This window comes from Ursus americanus, chromosome 12 (genome assembly GCF_024610735.1).
Source record: "Ursus americanus isolate L20-20 chromosome 12, mUrsAme1.1.p, whole genome shotgun sequence".
Classification (NCBI taxonomy): domain Eukaryota; kingdom Metazoa; phylum Chordata; class Mammalia; order Carnivora; family Ursidae; genus Ursus; species Ursus americanus.
Window position 1 is genome coordinate 35,379,813 of NC_142138.1, and position 25,097 is coordinate 35,404,909.

Below are 25,097 nucleotides of genomic sequence, written 5' to 3' on the forward strand. Positions count from 1 at the left end.
ATTTTCTCCATCCTCCGTGTAGGTGTTTTTTTGTGTTTTGTTTTGTTTTGTTTTGTTTTGTTTTGTTTTGTTTTGTTTTGTTTCGACTGGCATTTTCTAGAAGCAACAAGGACTAGAGTGGAAAGAGTGGCTTCAGTAGTATGAGTAAAGAGGCAGTGAGTAGAGATTAGACCAGAGACATAAAAGGAAACTGATTCACAGGACCTTTTAAGGACTTTGGGTTTTACTGAAAATGAAATATAAAGCCATGGGTGCAGGTGGAACTTGGAGGAGCTTTGTGGGATGTTGACATGATCCTGTTCATCTTCTTAAAGGCTGACTCTAGTTCTTTTGATAAACAACACGGGGGTCACAAGTAAGGCTGGAGGTGCCACTTAATATGGGGAGTCCTCAGCATATAAATGATGGCACTTAAGGTCAAGGGAAAGGAAATCATCACTTAGGGAATGAGTATCAGTAGATGTGTGAAGAGATGAGACGACAGCCTTCATACCCTCTGTTATGTGGTAAAGAAGTCATGGAAAAACCAGCAAAGGAGACTGAGAGGGAACATTCTATGAAGTAAGAGAACCAAGAGAAAATAACATTCTGGTTGCCAAGTAGAAAGTATTCATGAAGAAAAGAATCATCAGCTTTGGTAAGTGATGCCAGTAAGTTGAATAAGATGAGTAACAAGAATTGACAGAAAATACATCAGTTGCTTACTACTAAAAAGTGAACCTAAATTTCCGAAAATATAAGAATGAGACAGACTGTAACAAACAGTGTATTACTTCTTGCTAGAAAGCCCCTGATCCCCTCTCTTTGAAACCTCTCTTTGTCAGGAGATAGCAATTCAATTTTTCCTTTTGCAGAATGTGATCTTTTAGAAGCATGGATTGTATCTTATGTTGGTGTCCTCACGGTCTGGCACATAAAAGGGTCACTAGATGAATGAACGTTCATATGTGAAGGAAAAGTTTAAATGGAAATAACATTTACTGTGCACCTAATATATGCCAGAAATCTTGCAAGGAGGTTGATATTTTCACAGTAAGTTATTCTATATGATTAATATTATGCATCCAATCAACTAATTTTAACCATATTTTATAAATTAGGAAGCTCTGATTCTTAATATGAAGCATGCACACATAGAGACACAGAAATAACATATACCTTGATGGTAGGACTGGGATTTCAACCATTCCTGACCTCAAGACTCCTGATATTTCCACTAAAGTACACTGAATAAATAAACGAACAAAGGAAGGAATATACAGTACTTTTCCTTTTTGATGTCACTTACTCGAATGGCTTCTGATCCTCAAGGTATTGCTACATACGAGCTCAGCCCCTCCGTAGACATGGTGACATCACCTGGTTAGCAGCAGCAACGTTACTCTTTTCCTCATCAAAATTTGAAACTATGTTAATGCAAACTGTTTTACAATGGATATTAAAGGAAAAAAAAAAAAAGCTGAGGGGAAAAGTGTCAGGCAAACCTCAACTTTTTTTCCCAATTCAGGCCAGCCTGAAACTGAAACATCTCTGACCATGCTGTTTTGCTTCCCAGTTCTATTTTGCTTTCCTATAGAAATAGCCCAGGTTTCTTCTATTTGCATTTTCCTCCATCTTGGGTGGCTCTCCTTCAGGAATAAAAACTTATTCCCTCACCCTCTAGGAGGGCTGCCAGCTGAAAGCCCTCCAGTGACAGCCTCTTACAGGGATTGCCTTGATGCGGAGATCTGCCTGGATCAAGGTCGCACTGCTTTCCCAGAGTATCGTGTATCCAACGATTGGTAATTGGTAGGGAGATAGAAAGGCCCTAATCTTTCACTTGAACCCTGTATAGTCCTAAATGGTCATCACATCTTCAGAACTTCCAGAAGGACTGGCTGAGACATCGTGGAGACTGTGTTGTTAGCTCACTTTCTCCCTCTGCCCAGTCCTGCTTCCTTCTCTTCTTTTCCACAAGACAGTGCCTTCTAAATCTCCTGCTTGTTCATCTTCATCTTGGAGCCCGATTCCCAGGGAACTCAGCCTGTGACACCCCCGAGTTTAAATGTTTTCACTACACGATAATGTCTTCAGTCCCAGACAGGCTGAAACTCCACGTCTACCATTTATTAGCTGTGAGACGTGGAGCAGGTCACTTCACATCTCTGAGCCTCAGCTTCATCTGGAAAATGGAATTAGTCATCATGGATTAAACAAGAAAATGCTCCTAAAACACTTAACAGACTGGCTGGCACATAAGAAGCTCTCAACATAAGAAAAAATATCTGAGTTGTTATTAAGGGAGACATCACACCACCTCTGAAATATTAAACGAAAGTGTCAATGGTGATGATCTAATCTGGCTTAATTTCACAGACAAAAAAGGATGAAGTTATTTGCTCAAGAGGCATAGTTAGCTGGGACAGACTTAAAACTAAAATGTAGGTCTCTTGACTCCACTGCATCATGCTGACTTTATCTTTTAACCAAACATCTTGGCAAAGTAAAAATGGACTATATCACTGTAGTTTTATTTTGCACACTTATCCGTAAGAACAGTCAGATTCCAGAAGAAGTAACTATAATAATTCTTGGGTTATAATTTTAAGAGACCATAACTCACTCAAAATTCTTAATTCAAGTGAACTTTGGGCAGCATTTGTATCTTTTGGTTGTCTCTGTTTCTGATCCCAATTAATTAAAAATGAAAAACCTGGAGACTACGGTTCAAATATTCTCTGTATTTCTGAAGCATCTCCAGGACATGATTTAGCTGTACTAAGAACTTATGGCTCTATTGACCATCCTGTTCTCACAAGATAATGGCAGTCTTTCTGCTCCCCAGAGGTAAATTATGCCTTATTTTTTTTTACCCTAAAAAAATGAAGGCTAAGAAAAATAAATTTTAAGGAGACAGTTACTAAAGACAAAAGTCACCTTACTCGATCTGGATTTTAAATTGCGTGAGTGACCATAATTCTCAATCCACAGATTATTTGAGTCACAGTTACCATGTAACTATGTTTAAATGTTTTCCTTGCTTTGTTTAGTCAACAACTTTAACTGATCAACAGATATTTCTTTAGCATCTACTGTCAACTCGGCAGCATCTAGCTCTCTTTATTTCCCTGAGGAATAAAACAAACCTGTTCCATTAAAATTTGAGATCTCACTCTCATATATATCTATACACAAAACATTACAAGTGTGTGTTCAAGAAGCAGTCCTCACAGCATTTGCTTTGTGTAAACGTGAAGAACCTTCATTTCATATGAACTCCCATCTCTCCATTAACACTCACTCAAAGAGCTTGTCTTGATACATAACAATAATTACAGATATAACTGATAAGGCACTTACTGAAAGTGACCAAGCATTTCATAGACTCTCTAATACTTAAGACTCATGTTATGTGTTAGAGAACATGTATTTTCTAAAATGTGTAAGCTTCATAATTCAACTGAAGGTGATATGATTCACATCAAAGTGGCGTCACAGGTGAGTGGCATTTGCATGCTCTCGTTTCTGAAGACAGAGCAAGATATATTGACCTTATTACAAAGAATAAATATCAATAAAACAGCAGGTCTCTGATAAACAGATATAATTACCAGAAGGATCTGCCTGTTCACACATCAGGACCGCTGTCTTCATCTATCTTATCCCGTTACATAATTATCAAATAAAACAGTAATTCCAGACTAAGTAATAGCAGTCACACAGAGTACTGCACGGTTAGATATTTTCATCTTGGTTGGAAGACATTAGTATATAATATCTAACAAAGAATTTTCTCTGAATAGCTAAACAGTGAACTAATACCAGACTGGCATCTGAAAACCAATCCGAAGCCGATTGAGAGGGCATTGCTCTCATGATCTTATGTGATTTTCATTTCCGTGAAAAAACCCAGAACTGTCAGCTTAAGACGGTTTTAAGATGGTGTGTTTCATCTAATCTTTTAGTTTGGGGAGGTTTCCTTTTATAAAATCAGAAGTCCTTAAAAGAGTGAATTTGGCAGGGCAACAAGAGCTTCTTTTGCTTCTCGGGCAAGCATCTCGGTATTCTTCTTCTTCCAGTGCTGCGATGGGCATAGTGAGAGCAGCTCCTTGCTGAGCTGTGTGGCTCCTACAGATGTGGACGGCAGGAGAGCTGGCAGATTGCCAGGATGGGGAGCGAGGAGACGCAGACCCCGGTCGGCTGCAGTGGGCGGCCTGCTACCTCCAGGCAGGAAAAATACAAAGGTCTGCTCTGAGCTCTATCTAAGGTGCTTCTGAAAGCCTTCATTCCGGGTGTGGGCACTCGCCCTCAATTGACCTGGGCTTCTACGGAGGAGGAAAGAGCTCTGTGGAGATGCCTGGTTTTGAGCCACAACTTTGCATCATAATAGGGTCGGTAAAGTCTCCCTCATCGGAATAGTGTGCAGGTGTATGGAAACCTTCGGATTGATTGATAGGCCTCTTACTAGCTGCCATTCAGAAGATACTTCCAGTTCTCTCATTGAATGGGATCTTAGCCAGTTTCTCCCCAAGCCGGTTCCTTCTTTTTTTAACTCTTTTTTGTCCTCTAGGATTAGTGCCACTGTCCTTCAGGCTGAGCAAGATGGAGCATTTCAGTGTCACTCACCAGTCAGTCAAACTGTGACAAAAGGCAGTCCCTTCCCGTCAGGATCTTGAGGAGAAGAGGAGGGGGGCTCTCAGCAGGGACTCTCTTTGCAGCACCTAATGCCTTTGGTCCTGAGAGGAAAGAGTGGGAAGGAGCAGGAAATTGGACTTAAGTCACCTCCGAATCAGCACAGGGTTCAATCCTAGTTGGTGTTTGTTTATAAAATAACTTTCTAACTAATTCACACTCTGTTTCCCATTTAACCTCTTGGACACATGGCGTTCAGCCTACCGAGGAGATTTTTCTGGAGTTGTTTGTAAAAGTGCTGAGTTTGACACCAACAGAAAGGAATTTGGGATCAGAATTACTATTTTAAACTTAGGCCTTTGGGATTTGGAAAAAATGTTTCCGAAATGCTAAAACAGCTGGATGAGCCTCTGAGAACTCTAATGTAAGGGAGGGTTTCCTTCGTTTGTATTGTAGGTGAGGACAACCAGGTCTGGGGAGGCAAGGCTGACTTCCTCCCACGCCTTCAGAATCTGTGATAACATCTTGCAGTCCCTGAGGCACAGAACTACTGAAAGGGAGGCCAGATCCCTGCACACTCCAGACCACTCCCAAGGTGAAGTTCCCCTGGAGGGGGGATTCCCCTATCTCTCCCTGTTCCAGCTGAGGCTGGTTAGTCTTCACCAGATAAAAAGAAACTTTCAGGGTCATTAGCCCAATTTTTCTCTGTGAGGGTGGAGCTAGGATTGGTCGCAGAGCTATTCTGATGACCCAGAAATTACATGTACTCATTTCTTTCTTTTTAGATAAAAGCACTTCTATTCCAGTTTTTCTATGGCTCCTTTTCAAGAGAAGAGGGGAAAAAAAGTCCCACATCTTTGCTAGCAGACTCTCCTTTTCTTTGTGCAGTCTTTTATAATCTATCTTGATTCCCAGCCAATACCTTACTTTTTTTTGTACTTTGTATCTTTTAATCACCTAAGGAATCTGACTCAGTGTCCTTCCCTCTGGATCACAGGCTACTCTTCCTTTATCTATATCTCCCAGGAGGAGAGGGGAGAGGCTAGAAACCTTTTTTCCTGTGTTGGCTCCTGCCCTGACAATATGACTTCCTTCTCTCCCAGCCCTTTTTTGGACTGTTATTCCATCCTGAGCCTGATTTTAAAGCATAATTTTTATGTAACAGGAAGATCTCTGAAGAAGTTATCTTATTATTAAAACAAGTTAAGAAGCTGTCTCATGTATATGTGTACACAGATGTACAGAAATGTGTGTGTAAATGTATATAACTACATAAATGTATATCATAGAAGATCATGGACAATCTTTTCTTTTCCAGTTTTGTTTGTTTGTTTGTTTTTAAAATTTCATTTATTTACTTGACAGAGAGAGACAGCGAGAGAGGGAACACAAGCAAGGGGAGTATGAGAGGAAGAAGCGGGCTTCCCGCCGAGCAGGGAGCCCGATGCGGGGCTTGATCCCAGGACCCTGGGATCATGACCTGAGCCGAAGGCAGACACTTAACGACTGAGCCACCCAGGCGCCCCATTTTTCTTTTTTTAAGAGCAACAATACAGGCCAAAATGAAAAAGGAAAAAAAAATAAATATAAGTATTCACTAGATCCTTTTTCATAGTTTTTCTTTGGGGAGGGATAGGCAATTACATGATCAACTATTTTCTACTTGGGTCATAACACATTGAAAGCCCTGTTCATAACCACACTTTGCAGGTCTTGGTATGATAGAAGTAAAATAGATGTAGTTATAATGAAAAATGAATTATCAATCACTAACACACAATGAAAGTCATTCAAACATGAAAAATGTCAATGGAAGGGCAAGGACTAAACCTAGTCCCATTTTAGTCCTTGATTATGGTTTTGACTATAAGCTTCAGACTTGTGGGCAGATTTCTTTTGGGACAGAAAATTTTTCTGCTCAAGTATCAATATTTTTTTCTTTAGAAATGATTTCTCTGTTTTCCCCCACATTCAGACATATCCAGTTTTGGCAAATGTCTGAAGGTTTATATAAAACAATGAATTTGACAAATCATAGTCTCCTTTAAGTTGGCATTAGTAGCTTCTCTGACAGCGCCAGGTACTGGCTTAAGTTGGAATGTCATGCTACTTTTAGTATTCTGCAAAAATACATTAAGTGATGAGAGATGCACAGTTTGAAATAGCCATCACAATAAAATTATAACTTCCCTCTTACACTGGCTGGTTACTCCTTTGATTTATATGTTTATCCATGAATCTCAGTTAGTGAAATTTCAGATGTAGATATTAAAAACACAACCCCCACTTCCGCTTGCTTCTAAGTCTCAGTATCTATCCTAATTCTGAAAATATTTGTGTTAGTACAGTCTTGCTTTCCTCTCAGCATATCTTAAGCATTTATGGCACCAATAGTGAGGGGAAAAAGGAAGATATATTCTAAGCAAGACCAAAGAAACTAAGCGTGAAGGAAAAGAGGCAGTGCTCTTACATTGCATGGTACAAGAGAATTAAGCACCACACTGTGAAAACCTGCTGTATCATACACACACACACACACACACACGCACACACACGCACAATCTCCATATTAGGGCACAGACTTAATATTTCTGAAACTATGTAAATTCTCAAATTTTTAAATATATTATATAGGAAGATCTTCAAAACAATCATGAGAAAACAAGGAATTGCCAAAGTTTTCATGTTCTAAAATTCCTCAAACTTCATCAGATTCCTATGTAAAATGTTCTGTCTCTGGTGGCTTCTAATTTATTCATTCATTTATGTTATAAACTAATTACTGATTGCAGATTATGGATTAGCACTATACTGTATACTAGGGATTTGATGGAGAGTTCCCGCCTTTAAGGAACTTACAGAGTGGTCAAGGAGATGGATGGTCAAATGTCATAGATAAACTACAACCTGACAAAGGGTTCTGGTGAAAAGGAGTATGGTTTTTGTGTGCCTAACCTAGACAAAAATATTGAGGTGGTAAGATGACAAAGAATTCTTTGAAGAAATCAGAGTGGAAGTGTAATTTAAAGAATGGGTAAAGGTAATAAGAGAGAATGACTAGCTGCCCAGAAAGAGGAGATGATGTGAGCAGTGGCCCTTCCATGAGAAGAAGCATAGCACATGCATGGAATGTAAGGAGGCTCATGATGCTGGGACACATAGACAGGGCAGGGCTTTAGTGATACAGCTGAGGCTTGAGAGTTAAGTAAGAACCTTGCATATCAATGAAATCACTAGTGGGGAGTGGCCAGAGAAGGGCAGGATTGTAGGGGGACTCCGGTGTTCGTAGTACAGAGACTGAGAAGAGGGACCAGATGAAGGATATGTAGGAGGCAAACGTGGCTGAAGCTGTTGGGTGGGGGAAAGAGAAGAACCATGGAAAACCCTCAGGTTCCAGGTGTGAGTGATTCAGACACTCAGAAGATGGTAAAATGTAGATTATATGTGAGCAAGCCAATTCTGAAGGTTACAATGATGAGTTCAGTTCTGGACACATTGTGTTTAAAAATGGTTAGCAGACTTTATGATAATGATTCTAAACATCTGGATAGATTGTGCTTCAAATGCACATTTGGGAATTTAACATATAAGTGGTATTTGAAAGCTGGAGGGATGGATGAGATTTTTAGTGAGAGGGTGTCCAGTAACAGTAGTGTGCTAAGGATGGAATCCTGATGAATGCCAGCATTTAACAAGCAGCTAAAGAAACAGAAGCCTATGAGGAGACAGGAGCAAACAGTCTGATTGTAAGAGTGGAACCAGGGGGGAGAGTGGTGATGAAAGTCACAGCAGTGAGACAACAGTGTCAAATGCAGCAGAGTTATCCTTTAAGATCTGGGAATTAGGCGGGGTTGGCAATCAAGAGGTCGTTACTGTCCAGAATGAAAGAAGTAGAGTGATAAGAGGCAGAAGTCAGATGACCCGGGACGGGGAAGTGAACGGAAGGTGAGAAGGCAGAGGGGTCTGGGGGATGTAAAGGTAAGAGTGTGTGATGAAGGATTGAGGGAGAGTGTTATTGTTTTTTTTTTTTTTAATAATGATTTTTTATTATATTATGTTAGTCACCATACAGTACATCCCCGGTTTTCGATGTAAGGCTCGATGATTCATTAGTTGTGTATAACACCCAGTGCACCATGCAATACGTGCCCTCCTTACTACCCATCACCAGTCTATCCCATTCCCCCACCCCCCTCCCCTCTGAGGCCCTCAGTTTGTTTCTCATAGTCCATAGTCTCTCATGCTTCATTCCCCCTTCTGATTACCCCCCCTTTCTTTATCCCTTTCTTCCCCTACTGATCATTCTAGTTCTTATGTTCCATAGATGAGAGAAACCATATGATAGTTGTCTTTCTCTGCTTGACTTATTTCACTAAGCATTATCTCCTCCAGTGCCGTCCATGTTGTAGCAAATGTTGAGAACTCATTCTTTCTGATTGCTGAGTAATATTCCATTGTATATATGGACCACAACTTCTTAATCCAGTCATCTGTTGCAGGGCATCTTGGCTCCTTCCACGATTTAGCTATTGTGGACATTGCTGCTATGAACATTGGGGTGCATATGGCCCTTCTCTTCACTACGTCTGTATCTTTGGGGTAAACACCCAGTAGTGCAATGGCTGGATCATAGGGTAGCTCAATTTTTAACTTTTTAAGGGACCTCCACACGGTTTTCCAGAGTGGCTGTACCAACTTGCATTCCCACCAACAATGTAGGAGGGATCCCCTTTCTCCACATCCTCTCCAACAATTGTTGTTTCTTGCCTTGTCTATTTTTGCCATTCTAACTGGCGTAAGGTGGTATCTCAGTGTGGTTTTGATTTGAATTTCCTTGATGGCTAATGATTTTGAACATTTTTTCATGTGTCTGTTAGCCATTTGTATGTCTTCATTGGAAAAGTGTCTGTTCATATCTTCTGCCCATTTTTTGATTTGTTTATTTGTTTCTCGTGTATTGAGTTTGAGAAGTTCTTTGTAGATCTTGGATACCAGTCCTTTATCTGTAGTGTCATTTGCAAATATATTCTCCCATTCCGTGGGCTGCCTCTTAGTTTTTCTGACTGTTTCCTTGGATGTGCAGAAACTTTTAATCTTGATGAAGTCCCATAAATTCATTTTATCTTTTGTTTCTCTTGCCTTTGGGGATGTGTCATGAAAAAGGTTGCTTTGGCCGATGTCGTAGAGGTTGCTGCCTATGTTCTTCTCTAGAATTTTGATGGATTCCTGTCTCACATCGAGGTCTTTCATCCATTTGGAGTTTATTTTTGTGTATGGTGTGAGATAGTGGTCAAGTTTCATTCTTTTGCATGTAGCTGTCCAATTTTCCCAGCACCATTTATTGAAGAGACTGTCTTTTTCCCACCGGATGTTTTTTCCTGCTTTATCAAATATTAGTTGCCCAAAGAGCTGAGGGTCCATTTCTGGGCTCTCTATTCTGTTCCATTGGTCTATGTGTCTGTTTTTGTGCCAGTACCATGCTGTCTTTGTGATCACAGCTTTGTAGTACAGCTCGAAATCCGGCATTGTGATGCCCCCAGCTTTGTTTTTCCTTTTCAACAGTTCCTTGGAGATTCGGGGTCTTTTCTGGTTCCATACAAATTTAAGGACTATTTGTTCCAGTTCTTTGAAAAACGTTCTCGGTATTTTGATCGGGATAGCATTGAAAGTGTAGATTGCTCTGGGTAGCATGGACATTTTAACTATGTTAATTCTTCCGATCCATGAGCATGGAATATCTTTCCATCTTTTTATGTCTTCCTCAATGTCTTTTAAGAGTGATTTATAGTTTCTAGAATAAAGGTCCTTTACGTCTCTGGTTAAGTTAATTCCAAGGTAACGTATGGTTTTTGGTGCTATTGTAAATGGGATGGATTCCCTGATTTCTCTTTCTTCGTTCTCGTTATTCGTGTACAGAAATGCAACTGATTTCTGAGCATTGATTTTGTATCCCGCCACGTTACTGAATTGCTCTATAACTTCTAATAGTTTGGGAGTGGCTTCCTTTGGGTTTTCCATATAGAGTATCATGTCGTCTGCGAAGAGAGACATTTTGACTTCTTCTTTGCCGATTTGAATACCTTTGATCCCTTTTTGTTGTCTGATTGCTGTTGCAAGGACTTCTAGTACTATGTTGAATAATAGTGGCGAGAGTGGGCATCCTTGTCGTGTTCCTGATCTTAAGGGAAAGGCTTCCAGCTTTTCCCCATTGAGAATAATATTTGCAGTAGGCTTTTCATAGATGGCTTTTATGAGATTGAGAAATGTACCTTCTATTCCTACACTCTGAAGGGTTTTAATCAGGAAAGGATGCTGTATTTTGTCAAATGCTTTTTCGGCATCGATTGAGAGGATCATATGGTTCCTGAGTCTTTTCTTGTTGATATGATGTATCACGCTGATTGATTTGCGAATATTGAACCACGCTTGCATCCCAGGTATGAATCCCACTTGATCGTGGTGGATAATCCTTTTAATGAACTGTTGGATTCTATTAGCAAGTATCTTGTTGAGGATTTTGGCATCCATATTCATTAGGGAAATCGGTCTGTAATTCTCCTTTTTGAGGGGGTCTTTGCCTGGTTTGGGGATCAAGGTAATATTGGCCTCATAGAATGAGTTTGGTAGCTTTCCTTCTGTTTCTATTTTTTGAAATAGCTTTAGGAGAATAGGTATTATTTCTTCTTTGAATGTTTGGTAGAATTCCCCAGGAAAACCGTCCGGGCCTGGAGTTTTGTTATTTGGAAGGTTGTTTATCACTGACTCAATTTCTTCATAATTAATTGGCCTGTTTAAGAAATCAATTTCTTCCTTTTTCAATCTTGGTAGTTTATAGGTTTCCAGGAAGGATTCCATCTCTTCCAGATTGCTTAGTTTATTGGCATATAGCTGTTGATAAAAATTTCTAGTAATCCTTCCAATTTCAATGGTGTTCGTCGTGACCTCGAGAGTGTTATTGTTAACGATGGGAGTTTTGTGTGCATGTGTTGGGAAGGATCCAGGGGAAATCAAAAGGTTGAAGTTGCAGTAGAGCAGGGAGATCAACAGAAGAAGCAAGGTTCTGGAGGGCAACAAAAGGGACAGGGTTGAGGACTCAAGGAAGGAATTGCTCCTGAGTAGGAGTTAGGGCACTTTTCCTTTGGGAACAGAGAAAAGAAGTTAGGTACACAGAGATGATTGATAGTTTGTTCACCCTTTTTCACTGGGGGTTTCTTCCACTAGGCAGGATTTTCTGCTAGATTCTAGGACATGTAGATTCAATAATATTCTTTAATGTGACAGATTCCAGGGAGGAAGGAGTGGCAGTGTGGTGTCATTGAAAGAACATAGTCTTGGAGTACATAGTTCACAGTCAAGATCCCCTATTTCCTGTCTTTGTGACCGCGAGCACATATGCTCACGTACATGCATCTATACACATGTGCACACACACACATTTTTAATTTCGCAGAGCCATTGCATCCTGTGTGATTATCCTGTAGGGTAATGATGCCTTCCTCACAGTTTTGTAGTTCGGGTTAATCAAGATGGTGTATATGTTTATTATGTCAGCCGCTATCCAATCAGGAAAATAGACATCATTCGGGATATTTCAAACACATGAAACTGGTTACTCCGGTGCTGGGACAGCTGAGAAGCCAATAAAGGAAGGGCGGGGGGACCACCTAGAGATTAGACAAAGGATGTAGCCACAGCCACCTTTATTCCTGGAAAAATCAAAGGGACACGGTGGCTTTCCTGGAGCTTTGGATTAAGGGTAACTTGACAAAAAGCAGAACCAGGGGGGACCTGCTCAGCAGTATCCGCTCCTCTGAGGGGAAGCTCTTAGGGGACAGCTGGAACGGCAGAGGAGGCGCAGATGCTTCCAGAAATGCCAGGGGAAGGACACCAGCCTTCTAGCAGTACCTTGCACTGGCCAAACCCACACGAAAGCCAGGGGCAATGGAAGCCTTGAAAATGCAGTTTCCTGTGAAGCAACACAGCAGCAGGATGTCAGAGCAGGGGTCTGAGAGCAAAATACAGAAATGGCAAATCACAGACATGCTAATTTATCTAACAACGTAACTGGCATCGAGTAAGCACTTAAGAAATGTGACATTCTCGGTTATATCAATCTGCTTTAATGAACAGAGATGGCACTGGTTAGTTGAAAGTCAAGAGAAAATGAAAAGTCGAAGCATTAGTTTAGAGTAGCTGCCTCTAACAATTGAGTTGATTTTGGCTCCTGTTTATGAAACAGCTGAGATAGCTCTGGTTATTGAAATATTTGCAAGCCTTATTCCATCCCAAAATGGAAAATCTATTTTTTGGGGGGAAACTTTTTGAGGACTTTAGGAATATTTTAATCATCTCTTCACTTTGACGAAAACCGCTGGCATTGCCCAGCTCCTCGTGTTTTATGGCGAGGAAGTAGATGCCTTGTATTCCACTCTTCGGCTCCAGTGCTTCATGGCTATTAATATAATATCATCACTACCAGTGCAACAGGATGTGCTGCTTGGAGGATCTTGTCTTTGAAGTAAAATGAAACCCTAAAGCTTTCATTTGCCTAATGAAAACCTCAGCCAGGAATTTTCCTCTTTTCTGATCACATATGGAGTCTTCTAAGCTCATTCTGGCTTGGGACACCAGATGCTGGTCCCACACGTGGCATTCTCGTCCAAATTTGGAGCAGGTGCCAATGATCAGAACAGGAAACAGATACTCAATCCAAAGAAAATCCCCCCCCACCTTGGTTATATAAGGAGGGAAGTTTGGTGCTAAATTTTAAAAGGATCCCTCTTAGCTTACTGCCTTAAGTACCAATCTGTATAGGTTTTTGTCTACTCCTTGGGCTATGACTTCTCGGGACCTTGGGCACAAACATTCAGATCTCACATAAGAAGCCCTTATAAATATGAATGTGATTTTTCCTAGATCTAAAGGTGGTTTTCATTAAAAAAAAAAAAAGGTGACATTAGCCCATCCTGATAGCCAGCATTGAACGAAGAAAAATATTCCATGTAGATCTGAGAAAATGGGCACCAACACAGATGTTTCTGTGTAGGAGCCTCTGCCCTTCCTCCCTCTTCCAAATATACAGCAGTGAGTGGTGGCTGTCGGGGTCACGGGCCGAGGAAGTTCTCAGATGCCGGTGCAAAGCAATAATCTTCAAGTGGATGCCAGGCCGACAGGGATGTGGTGTTAGTTACAAGGAAGTCAGGAGGCCAGGACTGAGAGTCAAGGAAAGTTAAAAACAAAATCAGTATGAGGGGAAGGGTCACAGAGGGGAGCACAGATGAGAGTCAGAAGGAAAACATCTGTAGACACTGTGAGAGCTAACGGGGAGGGGCAGTGGCTAGAGCACATTTTTCCCTTCCCTTTCTGTGCCATGTGGCATGGTTTTGATATTCTCCCATTTTTTCTTATAATATTCACAACTCGAGACTACTGATGATGTGTGGATATGAGTTACTCTTTCTGAATGGAGGGTCACTAAGCAAATGTTAACACTCACCTACTCCTCCAGCGCTCTCTCCTTGCTTCTTTTACCAGACACCGAGCCCCACCAGCGAGTTCAGCAGCTGTTGGGGCCACATGTGCTTCAACTATTAGGTGGGAGCACACCCTAGCCACGTCTCGCTGTGGTACCTGAAGATGACGTGGAATGTTATTTTCTTTTAGTTCGCTCGGTAGGATTTGTGTTTGCTTACTGCTGAGAGGAATCCAGAGAAGCAAATAAAGTGTTTTGTTGTTATTTTTTTTAAATGTACACTCTTCATTTCATAGCACATTACCAACATAAGCCCTCTCTTTTCATTTGATTTTGGTTTTTCTGTGTTTTCCCTCCATCTCTGAGATATCCCCATTTTTATCCTCCTCCTGTCGGCTGATATACTTAATTTTGGTCTTTTGACATGAACGTATCCTTATAAAAATAGGTAGGGATATTAGACTATTTTAAAATATAAATCATGTTGTGCTGTAAATTTCTTTCCGTTTCTTCTTTTTTCCTCTCTCTACTATATTTGTGAGGTTTGTGCATTTTGCCACATGTACATTTATGTTTATTTTTAACTGTGACATCATAATCTACAGTATTCATCTACCACATTTTAGTTATCCATTCCTGTATCTCTTCCCATATTCGTAGGCTGCCTCGAAGTCTCTTCTGTAAAAACTGCCATGAACAATCTCGCATGAGCTCCCTTTGGGATCAATGTGAGAAATCCTCTGGGATATATACCCAAGCTAAGGATGGCTGGGATGTCAGCTCTGCACACACATTATTCCCCTCACTACTATCAGATTGTAAAACAAATATTTTGCAATTCTCCTGGCCATCTGGTTTCCATTTGACCTCTAAACTATACAAAAATCTCAAATCAATACTCCTTAGCCTCATCTCTCATTGTTCCAAAATTTCCTGTGTAAATTTGTTTCTTCCTACCTGTCATCTTTAGTAGAACCACATTATGGCCTGCAGACATTCTGCTGCATCAAAAATAAGTCTGGGCTTACTTTTGAAACATTTGAGTTAGCTTTATTAGAATTGATATGGATTGAGATACCACAATATGATTTTTAAAGCCATTACTAACCTAATCATTAAACACTTGAATTAGCAGCATTTCAAGCTATACCAACAGTCCCCAGGGAGATGTACTTCATGCTGGGGAATGTAGGTAAAGAATTCAAGTTCATTTCAAAGTCCTCCAATTCTGCATGAAACCCTGCATTGGTTCTTATAGCATGAGCAGTCATAACCTCTTCAGAAGATCAAACGATATCATTTCACTAACATAGAAAAGGAGCAAAAGCTATGAAATATGATTCTTTCCCTGGTGGTTTTGGTGTTAAACTTCTGAAACTGTTTCCCTTTAATACTCATCAACAGTTGGCACAGTTTGATGACAAGTATAAATCTTCTACCTAAGTAGAAAGTCTCTGTTACACAGTGATGCGCCCCCACCCCCCTTGTTTTCTTCCGACTTTCTCACCCATCTTTGCCGGCTTCACCTATTGGCCTCCTGGGCCATTTTCTTTTCTCTACACCCTCTCCTTGATCTTAATGTGACCTCCTTAGAAAGAATTTTCCTACTCAAACAATGCAGGTTCTCATGTAACTCCCCTCTCTCCCTCCACCCCCCCTTGATTTATGTTTTTATGACAAATTTTGGCACCCTCCCCCATAGAACACATATTCCACAAAAGCAGTATCCTCCTATACCTTGCCAACCTCTGTATCTCCTGTGCCAACCATAATACTTCTGTTGACTGAATGAATAAATAATGGTCCAGGGAATTCTAGTGATATGTATAATAAATCAAGGCAAGGTCTTGATAATATGACCAGAGAAAGGGTAATGCCTGAATCCCACCACAGACTAGAAGCATTTCTTCTCATGATGCACTCAAGAGAAGAATTTGTGGAGATGACAATGGCATAGGAACCACACAGTCACTTTATTGTTATCTGGGCTTGTGGCCAAACCTGGTGCAAAGTTCTACTCTCAAATCCTTAGGATACTGTATTAAATACTACCCTAAATTTTGCAGCATTTGCATGTTCTAGTTGGCCATTATGGAATCTCAGGAGACTAAGAAGAAGGGACGTTCAATGTTTAAGATGCAAGAGGAAAAGGTACAAGATGGCCAGGACTACCCTCTCATGCTTTAGGCTTTATAAGTCAAGGACAAAGAAGAACAAGCCACATCCTGTGTGCCCTTTCAATGAATTCTGAACTCTCTCATGAGTAACTGTGGCCACACATGTCCTGGAATCAGACCAATCAGGTTATTTCTGTCCTTCTTGAGGCGATATAACAATGGGACTGTTGAGTCAGTGACCTAAGGCGCCTCCTTCTCACCTGCTTTCACTTAACCTCCATCTTTCACCCATTCTGATCATTGTCCACTCTCCAGCTGTCACTTTGAGCTTTTGAGGAGAAAAAGGAGAGGCATTTTTTAAAGCACGCTACAGTATTCAAAGAACTTTTACTACAAAATTATCTTCTTAGAATATTACTACAACTTTGCGAGGGAGATAAGGCAAATACCATCATGGCCACCTTCAGAATTAAGAAACTTTTGGTCCCATGCTCAGGAAGCTTTTCCACAGCTGTTGGCCCCATGCAGTAAAGTTCTGTCTCCTCTCTCCTTTCTTTCTCAATACATCTCGCATATGTCAGGTGGCTAGGCTGCTGGACTCTGTACAAATAAGGGTTTTGCACTTGATGTTTCAGTTTCTATGGTTGATCTCATTAATTACTGGAGGCTTGGTAATTTTGGCTTATATAGATAGGTCTTCTGAAAAGCCCCAAAACACAGTCTATGCAGGTCTACCACCTTTCTGCCTCATCCCTGATAAGAGACAATTGAGAAGGTTCAGGAAAACATAAAAAGCAGAATACACTTTTTGGCTGGAGAGTAGAGGAAAACATGTAGGAGTTTATAGTCTATATAGTCATGGTTGGAAATTTTAAACTTTCCATTTTCTTATGTTTATGCAGAAAAGGTGAAAGGTCATTTGGAAATCTTGTCTGCAGTTTGCTCCAGAAAATCTCAGCTTCTTTAAGGTAACCAAAGCAATTCTCTTTCTTCTGTGAGAAGGAAATACAGTGTTTACAATTCTGTAGACAGAGGTCCTTAAAACCCAGAAATCCTATCTCCTTAGCATTATATTAAATACCTCTAGTTAGATGTGCATTAAGTTGCCTACTTTCAGTCAAGCTTTGCATTCATGATGATCCGTACCATGTTTCTTGGCTCAACTAAGGCAACAGGGAATGTGCTTTATCCCTGAAGGATATTACTGTGTTAGGCTCCCCATAAAAGTTAAATTTATTTAATACTTGCAGCAAGTCAACACTTTTATGATTAATATGGCTATTGACCACAACCTATTTATATACTATTTCAAGTTTGTGTTTGAAGATCTCAATAAATCATCTAATTTCACGGAGTTTAGGGCCCTGACTAAGGAACTTTGGTCCGGTTTATTGAGCCACACACAACAGGTTTGCCATAAATAATAATGTCTTATTTATGGCTTTCCCCATTTCACTTAATAAAACATAAAGACAAATGATGGAATAAAGTTGGAATAATAATAGTAAAAATTGAGTAAATTCTTACTATCCTAACTAAAATAGCTGTACAGAGTTACTATATTTCAATTGGCTTATTGGTATATGTGCGTGTGTGTGTGTGTGTGTGTGTGTGTGTGTGTGTGTGTGTTTATGTGTGATGTCTGGTATATGGTGTCTGTTTTATCTGACACAGCAATTCACTCTTATTATATGTGGGTAGACCTCATGTATTGCTGAATTTTTGCCTTCCTTGTTTTCTCTTACTTATTGATCTGATTAATTTGTGATTTTATTGAAATCAATTAAACAAATAAATACTTGAAAGAGGATGTCACTTAAAGGCCCTATCAAAGACTAATGTTACTGCAACCAAGGACACTTCTCTCTGTGTAATTAACATCCTCTTTGGCTATGCACACACCTTTTAGAGAAGGACACACAAAAGACTGCATCAAGTGGAGAAGCGGATGAGAGCAATCAGCCTTTTTCCACCCTTCTATGTACTGTTACAATGTGAGAAAGCTGCATATCAAAAAGAGGTGTCTTGGAAATGAAATCACAAATGTGGTTTATATTCTAAGGAATGGATATGAAAGCTCTTTTCACCTGTTTATTTTCATTGGTGCAAAAAATAAGCAACATCGACTAGCTTAAAAGGAATATCTATATCTAATAGTTTTCTCTTGATTTTGAGTTGCATTATCTTAAACAAATGAATATCATATTTCAGTGTGTCTAGCACAAGGGTGATATATGGGAAGATTTAACAAATATTTATTGGATGTGAATGTGCGGCTTTATTATTATTTCAAATCAACTTTTAACCATCAGAATTCCAAACAGCAATTTATTACCCACACTGTATACTTGAAGCAAGTGTGGCTGACTTCACTGTCATAATACATTGTTATCTTACTTTGGTGCTTTTGCTCCCAAATGCCCCAGAAGATGGGATTTGTGTTTATTGCAAAAGAAAGGTCACCAAGTTGTCCAAATCACTGTTACTTAGTGAGAAACCTCTAGTTCAGGCATCTTTCCTCTGCAGACCTCCCTTCTCTCCAAAGGTACGATGCAAGTTCTCCATGCATGCACACAATGTGAGCTACTGTAAGAGCATTGCTTGGCTTTTCACTACCACAGGGCCTGGAATGGGAATTCTGTTCCACAGAAGAATAGCTCCTGTTCTTTTTATATTATTATATCATTTTATATATTTACATACTATTTATATATATTTATTTAATATATAATATGTATTAGTTTTTAAATTATTATTATTATTATTATTATTATCTGAAGCAACAGCAAGACTTAAGTTTACACACAATTGTTTCCTGGTGGAACCTAGTTTTATTACCTTCTGGAAATAAAAAATTGGGGGAAGGGAGACAAAACTTACATTGACTCATTAAATTCTCCTACAGGCCTATGAGCTAGAAAGGATAGATGTTACTATCCCCATTTCACAGATGAAGAAACTGAGGCTGGAAGAAATTAATTTTACAAAGGCACCACACAGCCAGTTTATCAGTTAGGCTCCTGGCAAGATAGAGACCAAACTGGGTAATTGGGGAGAGTTTAATAAAGGGGCTATTTACAAAGTTGTAAGCAAGGTTTAGGAAAAGTAACAAGGAACTGTGCTGTATCTTGAGGCTGGGAATAGCTGGGAACTATTTCCATCCCTCAACCCGCAAGGAAGAAAGGGAGAGAGCCCTTCCTGGAACCCAATAATGGGCTACCAGATAGCCACGTGGCCTTCTGTGAAAGAGCACAAGCCAACCCAGTTACCTGAACAAGAGGAAAGTATAGGAATGAACACCTGGCCCTACTTTCCTCCTGCCTCTGACTGGTTGAAGTCAGAGGGAAGATGAGTCTAAAGAAACATCCCATCTATATTTAATTTGGGTCAAGAGTAGCTAGTGGGGGCAGAGTTGGAGTTCAGCTCTTTCCATTACAGGTTGCTACCTTGATACTTGTCATAAAGTCTCTGCTGAGTAGTCATCATTTTCTATTTCCCTTAGGGTGGGCAAACAAATCTAGTCATATTTTGTTCCTTCCTTAAACAAGTTATGACCAGCTGATGTGCAGGCCATGAATGGAAATAGTAATGATCATGAAGGCTGATTTTAATATTTCTGAAGACAACAAAAATACCATTCTTAATAGAAGGACAAAAATAATCATTCCTCTCTTTCCCATATGAAGCATATGCCAAAGACTGCTCAGTAAGCTATTTAGAAGTTATTGATTAGACACCTATTATAGCAACACCCCATTAGGTCTTGCAGGGAATACAAAAGACTACAACGTGTAGAGCCAGCCCTTGCAAAGCTCTCAAATGTATTTCAAGGCCACATATTATTGTTATAAAAGGTGTGAAATCAAACCTGTTTTTGATTTGGTTTGGATCTACACTTGTTCTAAGTAGTAGTAGTAGAGGGTTCATAAGTCTTGTGTTAAATTGTTCTGTGGTCATGTAAGCTTAGGGAAAAATGGTAAAGGGAAATTAAACAGTTCATTGGCTACAGGCCTTTTCAGAGCATTATTTATGCTAACATGCTTTGAAGATCTTTAGGAGTCAAGAATATTTTCTGAGCTTATTTACCAGAACACTTTTTCCCCATGTATTAAGTCTATGAAGACTAGTTTCTCCCCCCAATTTTTTTTGAAAACTATATGGTCACATGACCACATATCATTTCAAATTGTGGGTAAATCTATTCAGAGTGTCTTTAATAGTTTAGCTTAGGTTGTCTGTCCTCTAGGCCCTCTGTCAGGTCATTTCTGAACAAAATACAAACACTTAATGGAGTAGGAGAACTGGTATTTAAAGAGAGGGTTTAATTTCTAAAAATCTTTTCTTGATATAAATAATTATCCTTTGGTTTATGGTTTGTCTAAATTTTCTTTATCAAATGTCTTTTTTAATTTGAGAGAGAGAGTGGGAGCGAGAGAGAGAACATGAACAGGGGCAGAGGGAGAGGGAGAAGCAGACTCCCCTGCTGAGCAGGGAGCCCAATACAGGGCTCAATTCCAGGACCCCGGGTTCATGACCTGAGCCGAAGGCAGATGCTTAACCAACTGAGCCACGCAGGCACCCTTTTTCAAATGTCTTAAAATGGGCTATGTCTGCATATAATTTTAAGTGTTTAAGTGAAGATGTCACTTGTCTTGTGTTTTACTTTATAAAAATGAAGTGATCAGCAGTGACTCATGCTCTGTACTCACAAACATATGACTACAAACACAAATGTATACACATATACATATAAAATTTTTAGAATATAGTCCATTAATATTTTTCACCAAAATATGGCATTGTCATTGCTTTTTCTTCTTTCCTGACCTTCCTCTAGCTCCACTCACAGCTCTCTTGTGCTGATATAGAACCTGAACACAGGGCTCTAACTGTACATATATTGCCTTGCACATAGACCTCACATGGCTATCTTTACTACAAGCTGATGGAAAGAAGAGTTAGGATCTGTTACTGGGAGGCCCTGGATGTTCATTAAGGTTAGAAATAACTTTGCAAAGGCATTTCTAAAGATAGATGAGTGTACAGTGGTGTGATGTGTTCAAATGAGTCTGGATTTGAGAATAAAGACATGAGATATAATCTTAGATCTGCCCCTGATTAGTTGTACAGCTTTACTAACTCTGCAGGGCTGGACAGAGACATGAGGGCATTATAGATAGCCCCTTCAAATCAATCCTCTAAAAGTCTTTATTCCCCATTTATTTAGAGGAGCAACTGTACTCTGTTCAGGGTAACTAAGGAAAGAGAGGATCACTGGTAGGCCCAGCTTGCAGACCTGAAAGTCTTCTTTGCAATAAAGAGACTCTTTTCCATAGTAGAACGTTTATAGGTCCACAGTAGTTAATAATGCCACTTGATAATTTTAATCTTCTCTTCTCTTCACTCCTCAATACTCCGTGTGATTTATTGCCAAAATATTTCATCTATATTCCTAGCACATAGCAGAGAAGTTTTCACATAATTTCTAGCATTTTTTAACATTTCCAATGATATTTTAATGCCCGTAATGTCTTAATATTTGTTATAGATTGGTGCTTCCAGAGAATTGGCTGGTCAGCTAGAATTTACTCAGTTCTTCCAATTAAGGCCAGTTTTTGGTTTTTTGTTTTATTTTTTATTTATTTTTGTTTGTTTGTTTAATCTTCTGAATAACATGGTTGGGTGAGATCATAGTTACCAAACCTGAGAATCAGAGTCATCTAGGGATATTTAAAGACCAACTGAATCAGAAGGTTCTGAAAGTGAGGGCTGAGCTATTGTTTTTATAAACTCCCCTCAGATGATGCAGACACAAAGGATCCATAGCTTGGTGCGTGATATGACGTAACTAAGTGATTTGTGATGGCTTTCTGACTCCAAAGACTGTGACCTGGAAGTGAAAGAGAGTAAATAGAATATATGCTGGTTAAATGCACCATTACACTCTGCAAGTAGATTTTATTTCTCACTGGGTATGTCATCACTACTATAAGGAATCCATGGCCATCATTATTACCTTTCTTTTACCCCGGAGGATTCAAAAGACCACAGAAGGTAAAGGACTCACATAAGTTCATTAGCATTGGAAGAGAATACATAGCTCCTGACTTCTAGTTCAATGATCTTTAAATTATAACAGTTCTAATATGTGGAACAACACTGAAGAAGGGGGCTTTAAATGTCAATATGAACTCATTAATGATTTCCCCCTCCTGCAATTCTAGGCCAAGGGAAAGAAATGACTTCTTCTGGGTATGCTGTGGTTTTCTTATTTAAATGAGCCCATTAAAATTGTCCTCTCTTCTTCCTGCCTAACTAGTCTCTCTTGGTTCTCAGTGGATGAAATAACGTGTACTACTTAAGATTCATATTTCCTTTCTAACTATGCCTTGAAGGAGCAGGATTAACTTTCTCAGCTTCTTCTTCAGCAGTAAACTCTAATTGGCTGACAGCTTGCTCAGACAAACACATAGCCCCTGAGGGCTTTTATGGTAAAAGAAAAGAAAACATGGTCACAGATCCACCATTTCTCAATACATTTCTCCCACAAACTATAAAAATAGGACTGCATCAAGAAGGCTGAAACAAAGATGTTAGATACTGGCCAATAAAATTTGACAGTGACCCCCTATCATTCCTCCTTCCTGAAATAGTCTTTCTATTGTCCCATATGAGAAAATATTCTCAACTTTATAAATTCCAATCACATATGACCATGAACACAATGCTTTGTTGAATCACCCCAGCCAGAAAGTTTGGAACTATCTAAAAGCTTGGAACTATCTCACTCATATACTGCCTATGTGTTTGTCTTTATCTGTTTCTCTGTCTGCTGGAGACATTGCTAATATTCTCCTCAATGTCCATCTATTCCTTTCACCCTGCACAGCAGTAATGTGTTTTGAGAAGGATTGACTTTATCCACAAATACAGCCTCATGTCCATGGACACTGATTGATTCAAGTAACTCATGCCTAAATAGCCATTGGATGGCTTATCCTGGCCCTGGGGAGTAATCAAGGTATAAAGGGGTAGTTCAATTAGCTTAAAATCAACACTGTTTCTAGAAATTTTGGCACTGGGACACTCTTTCTTTCTGGATTATATGGGTCATAGAAGCCTAAACTGCTGCAACCCTTTTGCTATGATGAGGTGTCCTACAGATGAAGCTGACACTATGGGAGAAGGCAGAAACAAAAGGATTACATAAAAATAGTGCCGGAGCCATTTCTAACTATAGTTTCTACAGTGATAAAGTGTATTAAAAATATCATTCGGATCTGGATTTGTTATTTCTATTCCCCATTAAGCCAAGTCTAAAAAAGGGTTTTAACAGGATTACTAAGTAGATAGATGAAGAGAATGTCATAGAATCAGAAAAGCTTTTGGCAAAGTCTCTCATGAAACTTACAAATCCTTTGGAAAAATATAGTTTGGGTGAATGATCAATCAAATACCAATGTCTTCAGTGCCATGTCACAAGGCCCTGGCTTGTGCAACATTCATGTAACTGACTGGGGTGAAGAAATAGAAAACATACTTAGCAGATTTACAGATTTGGGTGGAAAAGATATGTTTGATGATTAAATCATAATGTAAAATTATCTCTATGGTCTAAGATGAATAAAAAAGATTAATTACATATATGTAAATTTTTGCATTTAAAAAGTGTTTAAGTAAGGATGAATGGGTGTGGAAAAATAGTAAGGCAATGAAAAAGCCCTGGGGATTTAGTTGACTACAAACTTCATAGAAACTCAATGCGACATGCTATTTAAGAAGCTGAGACGGGGCGCCTGGGTGGCACAGTCGTTAAGCGTCTGCCTTCGGCTCAGGGCGTGATCCCAGCGTTCTGGGATCGAGCCCCACATCAGGCTTCTCCACTAGGAGTCTGCTTCTTCCTCTCCTACTCCCCTGCATGTGTTCCCTCTCTTGCTCTCTGTGTCTCTCTGTCAAATAAATAAATAAAATCTTAAAAAAAAAAGAAAGCAATCCTTTAACAAAAAAAAAAAAAAGCTGAGGCAGTTTAAAGCTGTGATTAACAAAAGTATAATGTCTATGGCAAGAAAATAAAGACATTCTTTTTTTGTGGTTAGAGAATATATGAAGTTGCAGGTTCAATTTTGACATTTTAGCAGTTAGGAGGTTATGCTTGAGAAATAGTTACAAATTGGTGTTTCCAGAATTCTGAAGTGTCGTATGACAACTTAAAAGAACTGGGACTTTTTAGTCTGGCAAAGTAAAGACTGATGGAGGCCAAAGAGCAATCTTCACATATGTATTCATTAGATGAATAGATAATTAACATTTATTAAATGACTGGAAATGTGAGAGATTCTGGAGATGCAAACATGGACCAGACCTGAAGACACAGTTTAGTTAAAGACAAAGATACAGTATAAGAAATTATAATAAAAGATTAGTTTTAAGAAGCAGATGGATATACTACTATACAGATAATAGTAATGAAGCTACCAAACTAAATTTGATAGATTAGATTGGCCTCTGATTTGTGTCTAGAAGGAAGAGTATGAGGTTCCCTTACATAGCAAATGTAAGACAAAGAGATATGAACCTTTTATAATTAGGCCATAGAGAAAACTTGTGGTGAAGGAGGGGAGCTTGAAATAAGAGAATAGGTCATTTAAATAAGATAATTTCGCTGAGGTGTAAAAAATGGATTAGAATCCTAAAAGGATTGGGGCATCTGGGTGGCTCAGGTCATGATCCCAGACCCTTGGGATTGAGCCCCACATGGGCTCCCTGCTCAGTGGGGAGTCTGCTTCTCCCTCTGCCCCCCTGCACCCCCCTCATGTGCACACGCTGTCATTCTCAAATAAAGAAATAAAGTCTTAAAAAAAAAAAAAAAGAATCCTAAAGGGATTTATTAGGGAGAA